We start from the raw sequence: 12,103 nt of genomic DNA, 5'->3' as shown, positions 1-12,103 counted from the left end.
GCTTGCATACGAGACCAGCCTCGAAGAGAGTTGGCAGCAGGTTCGTGGACCTCGCCCTGGTCCTACTCAGGCGTCGGATCACCATGGCCTGGAAATCATCTACAGGACAGGCCCTAGCGGACTGGAGACGAGATGTATCAACTTGGGCCCAGGTTGAATTACAGGTATTACGTAGGGAGGAGGCCCGGGGGATGCAGATGCATCACATGGCTCCATTGTGGACTGAGATATTAGAGGCCTGGGAAGCACAGAGACGAGAAGTAGGAGGGGTGCGGGAACTTGGAGAGGACACAGCCCTGCCAGTGGTGGACTGTGGTGCCGCTTAGGGAGGAGAAGAGATGTGGGGGAACATAAATAACAAACTACAACATGTTGCAGAGAGGTCTTGATAATCTCACATGGGATGGGAAGTCGGGACCCGCTGCACCGACACCAACATATAAGTCAGGCCTAGGAGATTGAGCTGGGGATGAAAATGGAACTCATCCGGAATGGACCCCATTACTACACCGGAGCGGGGGAGGACCGCAGTTAAAATACAGACCCCCCCGAATTGGTGAGCTCGAATACACGAATAAACGAGGCCCCAGCCACACCGCAGTGCAGGACTGCCCCTCCAGCGCACTGTTCTCATATTTTCGTTAGTTGTGTTAGCAGTTTACATGGTAACAACTAGGACGATAGTGAATGTCATATGATCGAAATAAAACAAAGGCTGCCAGGCCAGGCAAGTGTAACCCGATGTACTACATATATTGAATACCTGTATTAAGCCTGGGAGAGCAACATCACAAAACAAAATAAAATGATGGATAGAGTGTTGAAACATTTCGATCACTCACCCCAGTCACAGGTCTGGGTTTAATCCATCGTTATTTTGCTCGCCACGTCACCCCAGTTTGGACCCAGCCATATACAAATCAGTCTTGACCCTGTTCCACATGTGAACAGTCCAGCCCAAACTGCTAGGCAAGGTCCTCCCTGGACAGGAAACAAGCATCCTGGGACCGGTTTCAGGGTATCACCCTTCATCAGCCAGGCTAGCTTGAATCCAGTGGCACATCGGGCGCTCAATCTGGGAAAGCCATGAAACTATTCTGTTACTGTACATGAATCAATTGTAATGTATATGCTTGAATCAATGCCCCGAGCTAAAGGGCACAACACTTAGCTCATTGTTATTCCGCAAGGAAAAATACCAATAAACAAAGTTTGAAAAAAAACTAAAGTAAAGCAACACAAAGCACTACTTTGTGTTACTCTTCCAGTAAAAACAAGTTGTACACTAAAAAGTAATGAGGAGATTCACCAATATTCCACGCAATGCAGCGCAACAATCAAATTAAGATAGGGCCCTGCTGTTCTCTTCGAAAGTGCTGGCACATGTTCAAGCTTCCTACTGCATAGGGGTTTGCATAAAAACCACTAGTGGTAGCAAGGGAACATCTATGTATCACAAATGGAATGCCCCATTGATGCAAATTAGTGAATTGCACTATTTACATTACTTTTTAAACCGCTTTCCAAGTCAAACAAAGTTTGCACAACTTTTGTGACTTTGCATGGTACAAAATGTTGATAAATGTGACCCCTAGTCTAAGACTACAACTTTCCTTACTTTCATTTTCTGTTTAAATGGTGCTGTGTATTGTTAATGACTTCAAAGCACTAAAAGTAAAGCCACTAATAACATTTCGGTTCTAATTTTATACGCATACCTTTTTTACTTTGGCAGGGGACCCCTACTATTTATGTGTAGATTAGGTGGGAAGTGCTAAGAGGGGCTATAACGCCTGCTGTTCTTTCTCCAGACACGTTAAGTGCCTTGATAGTTAGCTTGCAAGAGATTTGAATAGGCAGTGACAACGGGGACTGCAGGGGGCCTGTCAGTGAAAGAAAAACAAAACAACGCCTCATAAGCCATGAAATGGCTTTTGAAAGGCTGACAAAGCACCACGAATGAGGCTGACCTTGAGATGTCAAAGCCCACGGCAGCACGATAATTCTGTGTCATTCCATTCTGAAGCAGCCTGGGTTGTGGAGATGACAAGGTGGCTAAAGACGTTTTAGCCCAATGAGCGTTGAGCGCCTGGGAGAACCTACACATAGAGTAAGGATGGGGGAAACAAAGTGGAGGGAACGAGGAAGCAACGTGGAGGGAATAGAGCACGTGGGCTAGAAAGAGGAACATCAAGCTGTTGGGGGAAAGCACACAGGTGAGAAATCAAAATGTAGGGAAGCACAAGAGGGCAAGCACAATTCAGAGAGGGGTGGGGGAGAAGCACATGGGTGAGAGAGAGCTACCCTGAGCATGACTGAGGGTGTGGGGGGTAGATCAGAACATGAGTGAGACAGTTTGAATACACCTGCAATCTTGTGGAATGCTTAACGAAAAAGAAAAAAAGCTGTGCTTCAAAAGTAAACAGTAAAGAATCTATGACCAGGGGAGGGACAAACAAAAGATAAAGTCAAACCTGCACATGCTGATGAATGAAAAGCAAACAAATGAGAGTGGCAATAAAGCCAACCAATGGTAAGAAATGGGCAGGCTCTAAGCCCACTGTAAGATGACAACAGGTCTTTTCACCAGCAGAGACTTGCGCTGTCTGGTAGGCGAGATCCCAAAAATTATAACCACACCACCTAAACATTTTTGATTCTAATGAATAACAACAATTTTTTTATTTATTTGTATGATACTGCTGTCAAATATTAGCAAAGCCAATAGATCTTACCGCTACAGGACCCTCCCCTCTCCCATTGGGTGCCCTGGACGAGGGGGTTACGTCTGCTGCCATGGCGCTCAGGCACCAGGGATGTAACCACCTCGTCCAGAAATGGCCCCCCGGGAGAAGCGCTAGTGCTCCCCCTGAGGGCCTTGCATCCCCCTCCCATGGGCAGGGATGGAAGTGGCATTGCTTCCCCTTCCAACCCAGCCCCCTTGACCACCCCAGTGACGTCTGATGACGACAGCGCACGATCGCGTGCTGATTTCATCAGAGGTCACCTCCCAGTGATCCGAGGAGAAACAAATTAGTTTCTCCTCTGTATGGGGGCAGGGGAGGTCATGGAGCATGAAAAGGGAAGAAAAGGCTTTTCCTTCCCTTTTCATATCTCTCTGAGCATTCCTACAGCACGATCGCATAGCGATCGTGCTGCAGGAAGGCCACTAGACACCAGGGATTTGTTTTTCTTACTTCAAATGGACATTGGGCAAGGGTCACTCCCCAAGGAAAGGCATTTTATCTAAGGCCATTTCTGCCCCCCCTATATCAATTAGGCCGATCCGGCCCTGAGGGGTGGGGGAGCGCAGAAGCCACTTGACATCACAGATTTTTTTTTTGTTTACACTGATAAGGGGAGCGACCCCATTGGCAAGGGTCGCTCCCCGGGGGAAAATTGTTTTTAGGCAATTTATGCCCCCCTTGGGGGCAGATCGACCTATTTTTATTAGGCCAATCTGCCCCCAAAGGGGGCAGAAACCACTAGACACCAGGGATTTTGCTTGTTTTGCGACAATTTAAAAAAAGGGGAGCGAAACCTTAGGCAAGGGTCTCTCCCCTGTAGGGCAAATTTATTTAAGGCCATTTCTGCCCCCCTTGGGGCCAGATAGGACTATTTTTGTAAGGTTCATTTGCCTCCCAGGTTGGGCAGGAAGCCCACCAGACACCAGGGAAGAATTTATTTTTCAAAAAGGAGGGTAGGGGTATGGCCATACCTTCACCCCAAATAAATGGGGACAAAGTTGTTCTGCCCACTGGTGGTCAGATAGGGCAATTACCCCTGATCCACTCCCCGGGGGCAGGAAGCCTACTAGATGCCAGGAAACAAAAAATAAAAAAATTGTGGGGTAGTGGCTACCAACCAGTATGGGCATGGTTATGTCCCCCACCCCAACCAAAGGGTGCACTAAAAAATCTTATCCCATGGCACGCAAGAGAACGTTTGATTATTTTGGGTTTTGGTATTACATTTGGGTGACAAGAGGTTGTCTAACTCTCAAAATCGTCCCACTTGGAATGGTAAGGGCTGCACTTTTTGGACTTTGGGATGCTGCCATGTAGAAAAATCTACAAGACCTAGACACATCTGAAAACAAAACATCTGGGTGAGTCCAGGGTGGTGTGCTTCACCTGCACCCCGCACCATTTTCTTACCCACAATGCCGTGAAAATCTTCAACTTTGGTGGAAATCACACATTTTCCCCACATTTTCATGATGGAACCTTCCGGAATTTGCAGGAATCCCCAAAACTCTTACCACCCAGCATTGTCTCATCTATACTGATAACAATTCTGCTCCACTTGTCAGCCTAAAAACGTTTTTTTTTCAAACTGCCCTTTTGGACCCGATTTGGTTCCCCCTCATTTTCTACATGTTTTTAGCTCTTCCCTGTTACAGGCACTTGGCCCACCTACACATGTGAGGTATCATTTTTACCAGCAGACTGAGGGTAACGTTGGGTGGTAGGAAATTTGTGCTGGTGTGGTGATCCCTAACAGAAATGTGGGAAAAATATGATTTTTAGCTACATTTGAGGTTTGCTGAAAATTCTGGGTAAGAAAACACTGGGGGATCCACGCAAGTCACAACTGCCTGGACTCCCTTGGGTGTCTATTTTTCAGAAATGTTTGGGTTTGGTAGGTTTCCCTTTATGGCTGCTGAGCCCAGGGCAAAAAACACAGTTGCCCCCGCAAAAACATTTAGGCCCTCTTTACAACATTAGTGGTAAAAGCCGCTTACCGCCGTGCAGAAGACCGCCAACACACCGCCGCGGCCGCGGAATTCCGCCACAGCTATTATGACCCACATTACGGAATCCGCCAAAATTCAGACACCCACACAAGTCCGCCACACCAAAGGTCAGTGATAAAATGGCGAAAACAAAAACCTCCACCGTCACGCCAACAGAAATACGCCCACACTATCACGACACACGAATCCACGCGGCGGTCTTTCAACCGCGGTATTCCATTGGCGGTACACACCGCCGCACTCAAAATACACACACTCTTACAAACCACAGCCACATTGGACAATTCAAAATACACACACCTGATACACATACACACACCACTCCCACACACTCAATACAATATAAAACACACACCCACAAAACCCTACGACCAAAAATTCCAAAAGAAGGCCAGAGAGAGACAGCACCAGCAAGAACAACAGCATCCACAGGCACACAACACCATCACCCACAGAATTTCCACGACCTCACATAACACCCCACTACATATCAGCACACTTATCACCACACACTCCACCCCACACATCACCTACACCACCCCATGGCACGGCAAAGACACCCCAGGTTCTCGGAGGAGGAGCTCAGGGTCATGGTGGAGGAAATCGTCCGGGTAGAGCCACAGCTATTTGGTGCACAGGTGCAGCACACCTCAAAAGCAAGGAAGATGGAGCTATGGCGAAGAATAGTGGACAGGGTCAACGCAGTTGGACAGCACCCAAGAAATCGGGAGGACATCAGGAAGGGGTGGAACGACCTACGGGGGAAGGTGCGTTCCGTGGTCTCAAGACACCCCCTGGCGGTTCAGCGGACTGGCGGCAGACCACCACCTCCTCCCCCACAACTAACAACATGGGAGGAGCAGGCCTTGGCGATTCTGCATCCTGAGGGCCTCGCAGGAGTAGGTGGAGGAATGGACTCTGGTAAGACAAATCTTAATTAATACATCCCCCATCCTACCTGCATGCCAGCATATACCACCACCCTCACCCCCAGCACCCCAACTCCTCACATATGTCCCAACATCACAAACCACCCATCCCAACACCAAGCCCTGCATGCAACAACAAAGCATGGACACACATCACTAAAGCATGCCCACTGCACATACCCACACAACCCCCTAAACCATCATCACACAAGGTCCCACACAGGAATGCAAGCACTGGGGTACACGGTCACCCACCCATTGCACACCATGACACACACAGATGTAATAACCATCCTTTTCTACCCCTGCAGGACCCCTACCCAACGTCACCGGACAGGAGGGTCCACACATGTCCACACCACCAACAGAAGAGGCCCACAGTGATGACAGCACCTCTGTCCAACTGGATTTAGATGACCAGCCCGGCCCATCTGGGACCTCGGGACAGTCGGTTCCCCTCACCCAGTCACATGCCACCACAGACCTTCCCCCCTCTGGAAACACCAGCACAGCACCCACCCAGAGGGCCCATACCTCCGTCCCCAGGACACGTCAATCAGCTGTGTGTCCACCATTACAGGGACCCCAGGATAACCCACCACCCCAACAACAACAGGGACCTGGGGGCAGTGGCAGTGGGCACACGGTCCAGGGGATGGAGGCCGAGGAACGCAGGGGAACTGGGAGGGCTGCTGTGCGACAGGGGGGCGGAGAGGCCAAGGGAACCCACTCTCCATGAGGCCCTCTCCTCCATCATGGGAACCTACCACCACTCACAGAAGATGGCAACAGTACTGGCCAAGTTTCAGGAGACCCAGCGCCTGCAGGAGGAACAGTATATGGGCTTCAGGGAGGAACTCAGAACCATCAGCTCCACCCTGGGCACCATCGTAGGGGTGCTGAAGGAACTTGTGAACACCAGGAGGGACACTGTGGCACTACAAGGGGCCCCTGACACTAGCATGGATGATGAACCGCCCACCACCTCCGCCGGCGCTAGTGGACAGGACGCCCCCCACAGGACCACCACATCAGCACCCCACCCCCTGCAGAGGGAGAACCACCCCGCAAACGGTCCCTGAGATCCAGGACAAAGACAGAGCACGATCGCAAGACCCCCGCCAAGAAATGAGACCACCCTGATTGTCATCCTACTGTCCCACTTTGTCACCCTGTCCATACTTAAACTGCCCCAGTTCCACTTCCTATGCCCATATGGGCAATGTACCTGTGAGACTAATAGACTAGACTCTGCCATGGACATTTCTCCACCATCACCCCTCACCATTTCACTACCCCCTCCAATATTGAGCACTTAAATAAACACACTTAAAGCACAAAACAATCTGGAGTCTGTCTGTGATTTCGAAATAGTGTATTAGCAATTACAGTGACAAAATGCTCTTTCAATTGCGATGTCAACATACCTATGTCACACAGCTCTAGTCCATGAGGAATCTAAGCAGATGTCACACAGTGGGACCCACATCTGTGAAATCGTAAGGGAAAGTGACAACTCAGTGACCATACACTGGGTGAAAACGACAGACAGTAGAGAGGTAGTAGTGTTAAAGTACATGTAGTAGGCAGGTCTGTACTCTTACCTGTGTCTCACTGGAAATATTGCTGGATCACTGAGTCCCTGTTGTTCACGTCTTCTTCCTATGCTTCCTCGTCTTCACTGTCCACAGGCTCCACAGCTGCCACAATACTGCCATCTGGACCATCCTCCTGCAGAAAAGGCACCTGTCGTCGCAAAGCCAAGTTGTGAAGCATACAGCAGGCCACGATGATCTGGCACACCTTCTTTGGTGAGTAGAATAGGGATCCACCTGTCATATGGAGGCACCAGAACCTGGCCTTCAGGAGGCCGAAGGTCCGCTCGATCACCCTCCTAGTTCGCCCATGGGCCTCACTGTAGCGTTCCTCTGCCCTTGTCCTGGGATTCCTCACTGGGGTCAGTAGCCATGACAGGTTGGGGTAACCAGAGTCACCTGCAAATGATGAGGGACAACTGTTAGACACGCACTAACCTGGAGGGATATCCCCAGACCCAGACAACCATTCCCACTGACTTGCTTCCAGGTGCTCACCTAATAGCCACACACAGTGCCTCTGGAGTTGACCCATCACATAAGGGAAGTTGCTATTCCGCAGGATGTAGGCGTCATGCACTGAGCCAGGGAACATGGCATTCACATGGGAGATGTACTAGTCTGCCAAACATACCATCTGTACATTCATCGAATGATAACTCTTCCAGTTTCTGTACACCTGTTCACTCCTGTGGGGGGGGGGGCCAAAGCCACATGGGTCCCATCAATGGCACCTATGATGTTGGGGATGTGTCCCAGGGCATAGAAATCACCTTTCACTGTAGGCAAATCCTCCACCTGAGGAAAAACGATGTAGCTCCGCATGTGTTTCAGAAGGGCAGACAACACTCTGGACAATACATTGGAAAACATAGGCTGGGACATCCCTGATGCTATGGCCACTGTTGTTTGAAAAGACCCACTTGCAAGGAAATGGAGCACTGAGAGCACCTGCACTTGAGGGGTGATTCCTGTGGGATGGCGGATTGCTCACTTCAGGTCTGGCTCCAACTGGGTACACAGTTCCTGGATTGTGGCACGGTCAAGCCTGTAATAGGTCAGTTGCCGAGAGGGGTCACACACGGATTTGCAGCTGTCCATGGGAGGCAATAGGTTGAGAAGAGGTGGGTGAAGAGTGTCCTGGGAATTAAAGTCACTTCCTGATTAAGTTCAAACAAAAGTAAAAGACGCAAAAATGAATTTTCTTAAAGCATTGAGGAGCGCTCTGAAAGGAGACGCATACATTATGGCGAGTGAAGGGGAGCCTACACTGCCTGAGGGTACTCCAGCTTATATAGTAATGGAGGAAAAGGGAGTCGCGCCTTGCTTATGGATGAAACAGTGGCGCAAATTAACAGAGAAGGAGGGATGTTTGGCGTTTCCGGATCACGGAACGTTCAATACGAGAATTTTAGAGAATTTGAGGTGGATGTTGAGTGTACAAAAGCCACCTCCGAGGCTAGCTCAGTATGAGGCATTAGAAGTTTGGGATTTAATGGCCATACGCCAGAGACAGCAGAAATTTGAGAGGAGAATAAAAAAGGCGGAAAAGACTTTAGCAGAGGCTAAATGGGACAACGAGAGCAAAATGTGGAGAAGGGGAATAGTTGACGGACTCAAATTTGTTTCCAGCGATAACACAGGAAGATGAGGTGCAGGGAAAGAAAGCCACCTGTAAAACAGATAAGGGCTCTAGTAAGCCAAAAGAGACTAAGAGGTCCTGGGTAGATGAAGAGTTTCTTAATCAATTGCTGCATGATCACCCGCCACCTTATACAATAGATGACAATGCCCCAAGCACTAGTGCGGGTCCTGGGAACCCGACGCAGGATAAGGCAGTTACAAATACAGTGCAGACTAGTGATACGGTTTCGACACAAAGTGGTGTCAGTATACCCACTGTGCCAGACATGCAGATACCTCCGCCACAGATACAGAGGATCTATCCAGACGTCCCAGTACTAGAGACTACTACGAGTCTGATGGTGCTGCCGGATCCGATATATACAAAATCGAGGTTAGTGCAGATTGAGCCAACTCCACAGTTGCTGCCCCAGCCGCAGCAACCGCTGATTCTGGGTTATAGTCCAGCGGCAGGACCTCCATTTGTACCTGCACCAGCTACAGTGAGTCAAGCTCTGGAAGTTACTGCTCCACGGGGTTTGGTACCAGGACAGACACCAGCTGCCATATCATTACCAATTACAGTTGGTCCCCCAGTACCCTTGTATGCACAGGGTACGCCTGGTATGTGTGATCAAGGAGTGATGACTCAAGAGGCAATAAGAGGAGGGTCCATGGGAACTCCCCAATTAACGGCACCAAGAAAGCAATCTGGTGAAGGACCCAGGTCTTTGTTAAACCTTAGTCCGATCGAAGCACCTTTGGAAACAATGAGGCAAACAGGGTTAGGTGTGCTGACCCCACAGACAATAAGTACAAACTCGTCACAGTCGCCAATGATGCATGCAGGGAATATTTCACTGCAAGGTTTTACAGTGCAACAATTGAATGAGTGGCTAGAAAAGACCTATGCCTCACAAAATACTGCGGTAACTGCAGAGAAGCCAGAAAGGGAAGAATACCTGAATTTTGTGAGACTGGGAGTAGAAGCTGCAGAACTAGTAGCAGGAACAATGGGGGGAAACCGATTAGAGTCATACACAGAAGCAGAATTGAGGTACCTATGTCCCAAAATCATTAAAGAAGTGGGCAAGGTGCATCAGAGGTTGGCGAACCTGGCAGATAAATACAATATAGACATTGAGAATACTAAACATTTGAAAAGAAGTTACAGATTAGACTTTGATTCTAAAGATTTTGAGCACATGAGATCTACCGGAATGAAAGCGCATCTTAAAGAGATACTGCACAGTGCGCAGATCTGGGGTGTACTAGAAAAATGGGAAGGCAGGTGGGCAAAGAAAAGAGATAAGGAGAAAAGTGATAGTCCGGAATCAAGTCAAGCTAAAGCTTCACCAGATACGGGATCAGTAAAAATGTTACCAATGAGAGAAACAGATGGAGGGGTTCTAGTCCATGTACCGTGGTCCAGGGAAGACATTTTGTCATTTACAAATGATTATCCCAGGTTGAGGGAGAAACCAATAGAGTGGTATCAGCAAACAGACAGGTTTGTGAAGCTTGCGAAGTGTCTCTGTGAGGACTTGAATACTCTAATTGAAATTATTGTTCCACCTGACTTATGGATTGAATGCAAAAGGGGTGTGGACTGGCCGACACAGGAGCCGGCAAGGGATAAGGTGACTGGAGCACCATCTGAGGAGGTGATGAAGTACTATCATAAAGTGATTGAGTTCTTGAAGCAGAAAGTGTCGCCGAAAGTGACTGATTGGCAGAAAATCGACCGGACCTCACAGGAGGTCAAAGAGTCAATCCATGCTTATTATGAGAGGCTGTTAAAAGCGTTCAAACATTACAGTGGCACTGAGACTATTGAGCTGAAAGATATGAATCATCTTGTGTTTAGATTTGTTGAAGGACTGAGCCCAGAGGTTAGGCAGATGATTAAGAATCATTTGATCTGTTGGCAGGCAAAGCCGATTGATGAGGTGTTGCAGTATGCGAAATACTGCAGTGACGAGGTTGAGCTGAAGCAGAGAAAGTTGAAAGAGAAAGTGATGGTGATGCAGATTAAGGCAGCGCAGGCGGGTATGCAGGGAAATGAAATCCAGCAGATGATACAGCAGCAACCGCAAGGCAATGGCATGTTTCAGGCACAGCCGAGAGGCCGAGGTCGGGGTTTTGTGAATCGCGGTCCAGACTTGAATACTGTTGTGGTTCAAAATGATGCGCAGGGGATGAAAAAGATGTCACCCTGTCACGCGTGCGTGGGCCATAGGAAGCGGGAATGCCCAAATGTGGTGCATGACGGTGTCGTTCAACAAAGCACTGATGTTGGTACATTTCAAAATATGAGGGGTCCAAAATCGAGAGGTCAAAATCAGAACTTCCAGAACAACATGGTTTAGATGCAGGGGTTACAGCCCATGCAGCAGATACAAATGCCGCGTGTTCAACCAGCACAAATGCAGCAGGTACAACAGCAGGTTCCAATGGTACCTAGACAGCAAAAACAACTACCATTAGCTCCACTGGGACAGCAACAGGTGATGCTTCCTCAGCAGGTCACAGGCCAAATGATGAGTCAAAAAAACACAGTGCAGCAATTCCCATTGCGTGGTGAGGAGGGATTGAATGATGAATGGTCAGATGACAGTTTTGACAGTGAGGAGTGCAGGCTTACAGCGTCCCTAGAAGTAGATCAGAGGGGACCCTATGTAGAGGAAAAAGTGATGGGTCACAAGGTTTCCTTCCTGGTTGATACAGGAGCTACATGCTCTACAGTCAGAAGTGCAGAAGTTCTGAAATTGCCACTTTCAGGGCGTACCATAAGAGTAGTAGGAGTAACTTATCAGTATTTGACAAACCCAATCACAGACCCAGTTCAAGTTGAAATTTGAAACTTCCAGGGACTGCATAAGTTTGTAGTTTGCGATTCTAGTCCTGTGTCCCTACTGGGAAGAGACTTACTGTGCAAAACTAAATGTTCGATTACCTGTTCTAATGAAGGGACTGAGGTGCAAACAAACAGTGATGAGGGAGATGATGGGCAGTTTTTAGAATCGGAGACAGAGACCGCAAATGAAGAATACCCTCTAATAACCCTATTCCCGATGCTTACAGTGACTGACTTGCCAGACGAATTACAGGGAACAGTGACAGAGAAAGTGTGGGACCTGACAGGAAAAGAAGTGGGACTGATAAAAGGAGTAGAACCGGTTAAAGTACAGGTAAAACCC

The sequence above is a fragment of the Pleurodeles waltl genome, chromosome 12 (assembly GCF_031143425.1).
Source record: "Pleurodeles waltl isolate 20211129_DDA chromosome 12, aPleWal1.hap1.20221129, whole genome shotgun sequence".
Classification (NCBI taxonomy): domain Eukaryota; kingdom Metazoa; phylum Chordata; class Amphibia; order Caudata; family Salamandridae; genus Pleurodeles; species Pleurodeles waltl.
The sequence above is the reverse complement of the archived record's forward strand: the minus strand, read 5'-3'. Positions refer to the sequence as shown.